This window comes from Oncorhynchus tshawytscha, linkage group LG02, assembly GCF_018296145.1.
Source record: "Oncorhynchus tshawytscha isolate Ot180627B linkage group LG02, Otsh_v2.0, whole genome shotgun sequence".
Lineage (NCBI taxonomy): Eukaryota > Metazoa > Chordata > Actinopteri > Salmoniformes > Salmonidae > Oncorhynchus > Oncorhynchus tshawytscha.
Genome location: NC_056430.1, coordinates 35,051,514 through 35,061,461, shown reverse-complemented (window position 1 = coordinate 35,061,461; position 9,948 = coordinate 35,051,514). Strand labels below are relative to the sequence as shown.

The window sequence follows — 9,948 nt, the reverse complement described above, 5'->3', positions numbered from 1 at the left end:
CTCAAGCCCCATCCCTGAGCTTTTTACTGAAACAGTGGTGGGTACAGTCTGTGTTATTTTTTTCAACTGTGGATTGCCCCTTTAAATATAATATAACAAAGTTAGTAAAATACCTATAAAGAAGCTGAAGCACTGCTGCAAGAAGAAAGGGACTGGCCTACATGTACTGTTTCTTGTTGAATATTATTGAAACGAGAACAGGCATGCTTCTGTGTATTCTCTGGTCACACTAATGGGGGGCAGAAAAAAACAATCGTTAGATTTGTGAATTCAGTTTTTTTATTTATTCTGGTCTGACTTTGTCTCGACTTATAATGAAAAGTGGATGATAATAACACATCTTTAATCACTGTGTTTTAACTGCTTCCAATCTTTACTCTTCCTAAAAAATGGAGAAGCATGCATGACTCATCCACCTATTATGATAATGGTTTGTTTTCATCAAGAAGACAGACAAAAGGTGAATTACCAGTTGTTCAGTTAACACTGGATCCAACTACAGTACAGCAGCACTCTTTGTTGTATTGTGTTCTGAACAGGACATATCCTTTTGAATGAGAGACGGATATTGTTGGACATACTTTGTTTCATTTTCTTCTGAGGACTTACCAGGGTTGACCACCCTTGCCCAAGCCGTGACCCTCAGACTGGGCTAGCCCAAATAAACACCTCTGCCAGAGGCACCGCACAGACACTGTGGGAGGCCCAATCCTGCTATTGTTTAGGAGAGAGAGGGCTGGGGTCCTGACTTTACAAACAGACTGAGTCATGAGGAAGCTCTGGGAAAGGAGCCTGGTCAGAGTGGGATACTCTCTGAAAGGACCAGCTAAACCTCTGCAGGATGGGAGGTCAGGCAGGTCAGTAGCCACTAAGCCTTAGTTCTGCTATCCAGGTGTCTGGATGTTACATGTCCCAACAACCCGCCCTAGACACTTGTAATTTATAGCTCTTTGAGGCCTGGGTGGGATATGTCCCGGACTGATGTGACTGTTACTTCACTTCGCTTGCTAACCCACTCCTAAATCAGTGGGCTGGCAGACCTCTGACACCCACAGCCTTCATCAGAGAATCAACTGATACCAGCCCTTACTTTGAGCTAAATGGGCTGGTTGGTTTGTGCCCAAGGCCAAATGCATGTAGCTGCATAAATAATTGGGGAAACGGAAGGTGTCCCAGTGTGGTTCAAAAGGGTAGAGTCACAGTACACTCCCTGTTAGAGAGTGTAATCTGTGTCTAATGGCCATGTGCCTCATATTACCCCAGCTGCCTCCACTAGAACAGAGTGGAGGAGGAGAAGAGAATAGTCTGAGCCTCAGGGTGTGCTTATGCAACCGGTGATCCTTTTGTCTGTGATTTGTCATATACTTCGTAAACAACAGGTGTAGACTAACAGTGAAACCATTACTTATGGTTCGTTTTCAACAATGCAGAATTAAAGATAAACAATTAAATAATAATTGAAATACTGAGATGAGGAATAAATACACAGTGAATAATGAATAACAATAACAAAAACGAGTAAAATATAACATAACTATATACAGGGAGTGCCAGTACCAAGTCAATGTGCAGAGCTCCGAGGTAATTGAGATAGCTATGTACAGTGCATTTGGAAAGTATTCAGACGCCTTCACTTTTTCCATATTTTGTTATGTTACAGCCTTATTCTAAAATGTATTAAATTGTTTTTATCCCACATCAATCTACACACAATACCCCATAATGACAAAGAACAAACCGTTTTTTAGACATTTTTGCAAATGTATATAAAAAACAACAACTGAAATATCACATTTACATCAGCATTCAGACCATTTACTCAGTACTTTGTTGAAGCCCCTTTGGCAGCGATAACAGCCTTGAGTCTTCTTGGGTATGACGCTACAAGCTTGGCACACCTGTATTTGGAGAGTTTCTCCCAATCTTCTCTGCAGATCCACTCAAGCTCTGTCAGGTTGGATGGGGAGTGTTGCTGCACAGGTATTTTCAGGTCTCTCCAGAGATGTTCTATCTGGTTCAATCCCGGGCTCTGGCTGGGACACAAGGACATTAAGAGACGTGTCACGAGCCACTCCTGCGTTGTCTTGGCTGTGTAGTTAGGGTTGTTGTCCTGTTGGAAGGTGAACCTTCGCCCCAGTCTGATGTCCTGAGCTCTCTGGAGCAGGTTTTCAGCAAGGATGTCTCTGTACTTTTCTCCGTTCATTTTTCCCTCGATCCTGTAACTAGTCTCCCAGTCCCTGCCACTGAAAAACATCCCCACAGCATGATGCTGCCACCACCATGCTTCACCGTATGGATGGTGCCAGGTTTCCTTCAGACGTGACACTTGGCATTCAGGTCAAAGAGTTCAATCTTGGTTTCATCAGACCAGAGAATCTTGTTTCTCATGGTCTGAGAGTCCTTTAGGTGGCTTTTGGCAAACTCCAAGCGGGCTGTCATGTGCCTTTTACTGATGAGTGACTTTCGTCTGGCCACTCTACCATAAATGCGTGATTGGTGGAGTGCTGCAGAGATGGTTGTCCTATTGGAAAGTTCTCCCATCTCCACAGAGGAACTCTGGAGTGCTGTCAGAGTGACTATCGGGTTCTTGGTCACCACCCTGACCAAGGCCCTTCAACCCCTATTGCTCAGTTTGGCCAGGCGGCCAGCTCTAAGAAGAGTCTTGGTGGTTACAAACTTCTTACATTTAAGAATGATGGAGGCCACTGTGTTCTTGGGAACCTTCAATGCTGCCGAAATGTTTTGGTACCCTTCCTCAGATCTGTGCCTCGACACAATTCTGTCTCGGAGCTCTACGGACAATTCCTTTGACCTCATGGCTTGGTTTTTGCTCAGACATGCACTGTCACCTGTGGGACCTTATATAGCCAGGTATCTGCATTTCCAAATCATGTCCAATCAATTGATTTTACGCCAGTTGAACTCCAATCAAGTTGTAAAAACATTTCAAGGATGATCAATGGAAACAGAATGCATCTGAGCTCAATTTCGAGCCTCATAGCAAAGGGTCTGAATACTTATGTAAATAAGGTATTTCTGTTTTTTTATGTTTAATAAATTCGCAAAACATTCTAAAAATCTGTTTTTGCTTTGCCATTATGAGGTGTTGTGTAGAGAATCATGAGGAAAAAATGAATGTAATCCATTTCAGAATAAGGCTGTACCATAACAAAATATGGAAAAGGTGAAGTGGTCTGAATACTTTCCGAATGCACTGTACATATAGCCTATAGATACATATATCACTATCCTCATCATCAGGGCCAGTGGGAATTCCACAGCCCCTGGAATCTGTGGGAGAATGGAGAAGTGACTGGAGTGAGGATCAGCTTTGGATGGGTTAGGGGGATGTGGGATGTAGATGTTGGGAGTGATTTACAGTGCCTTCAGAAAGTAGTCCACATTTTGATGTGTTGCAAATTGGAATTAAAATGGATTTAATTGTAATTTTTTTGTCAGCGATTTACACAAAATACTCTGTTATGTCAAAGGAAAAGAAAAATGCTATTTTTTTTATTAATGGAAAAAACTATCATCTTGATTAGTTAATACATGTTAGAATCACCTTTGGCAGCGATGCGATTATAGCTGTGAGTCTTTCAGGGTAAGTCTCTAAAAGCTTTGCACACCTGGATTGTACAATATTTGCACATTATTCTTAAAAAATATATTAAATTGGTTGTTAATCATTGCTAGTCTTGTCATAGATTTTCAAGCAGATTTAATTCAATACTGTAACTAGGCAATCAGGAACATTCAATGTCTTCTTGGTAAGCAACTCCAGTGTTAAATTAGGCCTTGTGTTTTAGGTAATTCTCCTGCTGAAAGGTGCATTTATCTCCCACTGTCTGTTGAAAAGCAGACTGAAACACGTTTTCCTCTAGGATTTTGCCTGTGCTTAGCTCTATTCTGTTTCTGTTTATCCTAAAATCTCCCCAGTCCTTGCCGATGACAAGCATACCCATAACATGTGCACCCATCAACGTTCTTGAAAATATGAAGAGTGGTACTCAGTGACGTGCTGTGTTGGATTTACTTCGCAAACCATGTTTGTTTTTTACCCAACTACCAATAACTGCCCATCTTTGTGAACCATTGGAAAAACTCCCTGGTCTTTGTGGTTGAATCTGTGCTTGAAATGTATTGCTCGACTGAGGGACCTTACAGATAATTGTATGTGTGGGGTACAGAGGTGTGGTAGTAATTTAAAAATAGTGTTAAACACTATTATTACAGAGTGAGTCCATGCAAGTTATTATGTGACTTATTAAGCACATTTTTACTCCTGAACTTAATTAGGCTTGCCATAACAAAAGGGTTGAATACTTATCAACTCAAGACATTTCAGCTTTTCATTTTTTATGTATTCCACTTTGGCATTATAGGGTATTGTGTGTAAATCAGTGACACAAAATCTAAAATACATTTTAAATGCAGGTTGTAACACAAGAAAATGTGGAAAAAGGGAAGGGGTGTGAATACTTTCTGAAGGCACTGTATGTCACAGTCAAGTGTTCTTGAAGTCAACCTTCTGACGCCTGGAGACTCAATGAGGATTCTACAGTGGGGTGTGAGGTCTGGAGATCCAAGTAGAGGGTTTATGTAAGGTCCACCATAATTCATTACCACTATACTATTATTACTATAATAAACATTTGTACATTTACATTTTAGTCATTTAGCAGATGCTCTTATCCAGAGCTACTTACAGGAGCAATTAGGGTTAAGTGCCTTGCTCAAGGACACATTGACAGATTTGTGATTCGAACGAGCAACCTTTTGGTTACTGGTCCAACGCTCTAAACCGGTAGGTTAAGAATCTTAAAAAATGTGAGCTATATGTAGTTAATAAAAAAATGTATGTTTGAGGGGGTGGAAAACATGATTACTTTACAGAAAAATAATTGTTTTAAGAGTCAACTTAAATGTGGGAACTATTAAACTATTAATTGTCTATTTAGGAAAACAAGCCCTTGAACCTTTGACATGTTTCAAACTGACGTGAGTGACATAAAATGCAAAACTTGTTGTCTTTCAGAATTCAGACGTCAGTCCTCCAGTCCGGGTGACTCGGATTCAGACGGGCCCATTCCGTTGAGTGGCTGACCCTTCATGTACACTAGCACGAGGTGCCGCGCAGTGAAACACCGCTTCCCATTCATTTTCAATGGAAGGAAAGCGATGAGAACTGGAGTGGGCGGGAGAGCGTTGGGCGGTGCAAACGTGGCTTGGGAGGCGGTGAAAAAATTAAGCGTTTTCCAACTTTATACAAATCACCAGCGGCGACCGCTGGGCGATGACCAATCATATCGAGTGGTTCCCATGACGAATTTGACACTATCCTACCCAACGCTGGAGACATTCTTCAGCCAAGATGGTTGACAAAAATACTAGGATGGAAGCAAATGTAAGAAATGATAAAGTCAGAACGAATCATGCAAAACAAATGTACAGTTGAGAGGAATATGTTAGTTAATGTAGAGGCAAGCGATTATGCATAGTTTTGTCATCATGTACATTTACGAAAATTGCTATTTAGCAAGCTAGCTTTATGAGTGTTGTGACATGAGTATGAAATTGTAATGTGTGTTGTTTAATGTCGTCGTGTGAAATAGTGCATGTACAGAATCTAGCTAGCTAAAGCATTTACTGCAAAATTCATGTACAATTTTGTAAGCGTGCCTTGCTGATATTTGCCACGCAATGCAGCTGAAGTAATGTAGCTAGCTAACTATATTTTTGCTTATTGTGTAGTGGAGGATAAAAATACCTGTATGCCTATGGATGTTTACCTAGCTATGTAGCCAATATGTGTTTGGACCCTAAAACGTTTGATATAAATATTTTTTTATTAAGTCATTTTTTTAAGGGTTGGATCAGCTTTAATATTGCAGAAAGATTGTTTTTTTTCAATCAATGTAATTGCATAATTTCCAATCCCCCATATATTAAATATATATGTACATACATACATGCGCGAACATACCCATTTATATATATATGCATACATAAACATTCATACATATATATACATGTACATACTTTTTAGAATATACCTTTATTATTCCCCGCAAACCCTACCACCCTTCCCCCAATTGGAGTAAACTAATAAACAATAACACTTAGGCTTCTACCTTCAGTTTATACATATTATACACATTTTACAGACACAATCTATTTTACAATAGTTGTTTGTTTTTAGTCCTTCCTCTATCTCCGATGTGCATCCAGTTTGATTTAAATTTGTAACTGCTATTTCACAACATTTCTGAACCTATATACATTTTACAGACCCCGTATGTTTTACATTGGTTATCTTGGTATTAGTCCCACCCTTCAGCTCCATTCAACCACTCCCATCTATCTCTTAAAACCACCCATTTTGGATTTATATTTGCTATATATTTTTCAACTGTGCTGTGATGCTTCACAAAAGTACTGAACCTTTATATTCTCATAGCTTCTACAGATTGTAAATTAAAGATAAATATTTTTGCTAAAATAATTATATTACTGATTGATTATCACTTTTCAAATCACCCAGTTTTGCTGTCTGCAGCGTTAGTTCGAGGCAAATGTTGCAATTCTTCAGCCATTCCTGGACCTGTGACCAAAAACATTCAGAAGCTAGCTATGATTTTTTTATTCATATATTCAGAAACAGAATTTTTAAACAGTACACTACACTTCCTATGAATCACGTAAATACTCTAAAACCTGTTCATCTCAATATCTAACACAGATCTGAGGACCCAGGATACGTATAGTATTTCATCAAGTGAGAGACAATTTCAACCAGTAGAGAATGTGAAACACTTTATTGAAAAGTTTCATTATCCAAGTGTTATAAATACATAATACAATACATGCATTATATTATAATTCTAATATTATAAACACAAGTTCAATCTGTACTTCAATGCACATCTGGTATGCATTATAAAACACAGTGAGGAAGAAAGGTGTGAGAGTAAGGGAGAGAAACAGAAATAGGTAAGAGGAGCAGGAAAGACAGCTACTCTAATATTCTCTCAGTTCATCACAATTACATAATAGTGTATCTAGCGGTGTCTCCTAACCAGCCTTGGGCCCCCAGTTGGCCCGAAGGTTATCTTAAGAGCGGGTGAGGTGGCGATGACGGGACTGGACGTTGGCTTCCTCTCTCATCAAAACATACCTGCAGACGAGACACAGATGGATAGAAAGATAGAATTAAAAAAAACACAAGGCTTAATCATGCGAACACGGTCAGTCATCATAATCAGCATGTGAAATACAAAACTGACCTTGGATCATTAACTCTGGGACTACTACATCTCTATCTGTACTTCAATGTAAAGCATATCTTTAATAATACTTCCTGTTGACCCGACCAAGTCTCACCTCTGATCATGCTGTGCCCACTATGTAAACAGTTCAGATGCGGGAGGGGTTTACCGACACAGCTGATATAACCTAGAGGATTTAGGGAGAAGAAGTCTGTGAAGTGAAGGAGACTGATATTGAGAAAAGGTAATTAAAAAGACAGTGTTCAACAGGAATCTGTGTGTCCTGGTGTCCACACTATGTGGCAGCAGAGTTATTTATACTTAAAAACACGCAGACACATGAGGACAAACTATAACATAGAGTAGTTATATAAATAATGAAGTGTCTTACTATTCTCCATGGTTGGTCCTCTTTCCTATTCTTTGAAGATGGAAGGAGACAGAAAATATAAAAAACTAATCGGCCTATATCGAATCTTCCATTCCTCTCAAAATTTTTAGAAAAGGCTGTTGCGCAGCAACTCACTGCCTTCCTGAAGACAAACAATGTATACGAAATGCTTCAGTCTGGTTTTAGACCCCATCATAGCACTGAGACGGCACTTGTGAAGGTGGTAAATTACATTTTAATGGCATCGGACGGAGGCTCTGCATCTGTCCTCGTGCTCTTAGACCTTAGTGCTGCTTTTGATACCATCGATCACCACATTCTTTTGGAGAGATTGGAAACCCAAATTGGTCTACACGGACAAGTTCTGGCCTGGTTTAGATCTTATCTGTCGGAAAGATATCAGTTTGTCTCTGTGAATGGTTTGTCCTCTGACAAATCAACTGTAGATTTCGGTGTTCCTCAAGGTTCCGTTTTGGGACCACTATTGTTTTACCTATATATTTTACCTCTTGGGGATGTTATTCGAAAACATAATGTTAACTTTCACTGCTATGCGGATGACACACAGCTGTACATTTCAATGAAACATGGTGAAGCCCCAAAATTGCCCTTGCTAGAAGACATAAGGAAGTGGATGGCTGCAAACGTTCTATTTTTAAACTCGGACAAAACAGAGGTGCTTGTTCTAGGTCCCAAGAAACAAAGAGATCTTCTGTTGAATCTGACAATTAATCTTAATGGTTGTACAGTCTCAAATAAAACTGTGAAGGACCTCGGCGTTACTCTGGACCCTGATCTCTCTTTTGAAGAACATATCAAGACCATTTGAAGGACAGCTTTTTTCCATCTACGTAACATTGCAAAAACCAGAAACTTTCTGTCCAAAAATGATGCAGAAAAATTAATCCATGCTTTTGTCACTTCTAGGTTAGACTACTGCAATGCTCTACTTTCCGGCTACCCGGATAAAGCACTAAATAAACTTCAGTTAGTGCTAAATACGGCTGCTAGAATCTTGACTAGAACCAAAACATTTGATCATATTACTCCAGTGCTAGCCTCTCTACACTGGCTTCCTGTCAAAGCAAGGGCTGATTTCAAGGTTTTACTGCTAACCTACAAAGCATTACATGGGCTTGCTCCTACCCATCTCTCTGATTTGGTCCTGCCGTACATACCTACACGTACGCTACGGTCACAAGATGCAGGCCTCCTAATTGTCCCTAGAATTTCTAAGCAAACAGCTGGAGGCAGGGCTTTCTCCTATAGAGCTCCATTTTTATGGAACGGTCTGCCTACCCATGTCAGAGACGCAAACTCGGTCTCAACCTTTAAGTCTTTACTGAAGACTCATCTCTTCAGTGGGTCATATGATTGAGTGTAGTCTGGCCCAGGAGTGGGAAGGTGAACGGAAAGGCTCTGGAGCAACGAACCGCCCTTGCTGTCTCTGCCTGGCCGGTTTCCCTCTTTCCACTGGGATTCTCTGCCTCTAATCCTATTACAGGGGCTGAGTCACTGGCTTACTGGGGCTCTCTCATGCCGTCCCTGGAAGGGGTGCGTCACCTGAGTGGGTTGATTCACTGTTGTGGTCATCCTGTCTGGGTTGGCGCCCCCCCCTTGGGTTGTGCCATGGCGGAGAACTTTGTGGGCTATACTCAGCCTTGTCTCAGGATGGTAAGTTGGTGGTTGAAGATATCCCTCTAGTGGTGTGGGGGCTGTGCTTTGGCAAAGTGGGTGGGGTTATATCCTTCCTGTTTGGCCCTGTCCGGGGGTGTCCTCGGATGGGGCCACAGTGTCTCCTGACCCCTCCTGTCTCAGCCTCCAGTATTTATGCTGCAGTAGTTTATGTGTCGGGGGCTAGGGTCAGTTTGTTATATCTGGAGTACTTCTCCTGTCCTATTCGGTGTCCTGTGTGAATCTAAGTGTGCATTCTCTAATTCTCTCCTTCTCTCTTTCTTTCTCTCTCTCGGAGGACCTGAGCCCTAGGACCATGCCCCAGGACTACCTGACATGATGACTCCTTGCTGTCCCCAGTCCACCTGGCCGTGCTGCTGCTCCAGTTTCAACTGTTCTGCCTTATTATTATTCGACCATGCTGGTCATTTATGAACATTTGAACATCTAGGCCATGTTCTGTTATAATCTCCACCCGGCACAGCCAGAAGGGGACTGGCCACCCCACATATGCTCTCTCTAATTCTCTCTTTCTTTCTCTCTCTCTCTCGGAGGACCTGAGTCCTAGGACCATGCCCCAGGACTACCTGACATGATGACTCCTTGCTGTCCCCA

General features: G+C 41.1%; 1 long non-coding RNA gene across 1 annotated transcript; it reads left to right on the top strand.

Annotated features, from left to right (window-relative positions):
* Nucleotides 1-5,324: 5,324 nt before the first annotated feature.
* Nucleotides 5,325-9,691, top strand: LOC121840749. The gene is made up of 3 exons (XR_006079884.1): nucleotides 5,325-5,407; nucleotides 7,416-7,512; nucleotides 9,632-9,691. It is a non-coding gene; the product is annotated as an uncharacterized LOC121840749 (long non-coding RNA).
* Nucleotides 9,692-9,948: the final 257 nt, after the last annotated feature.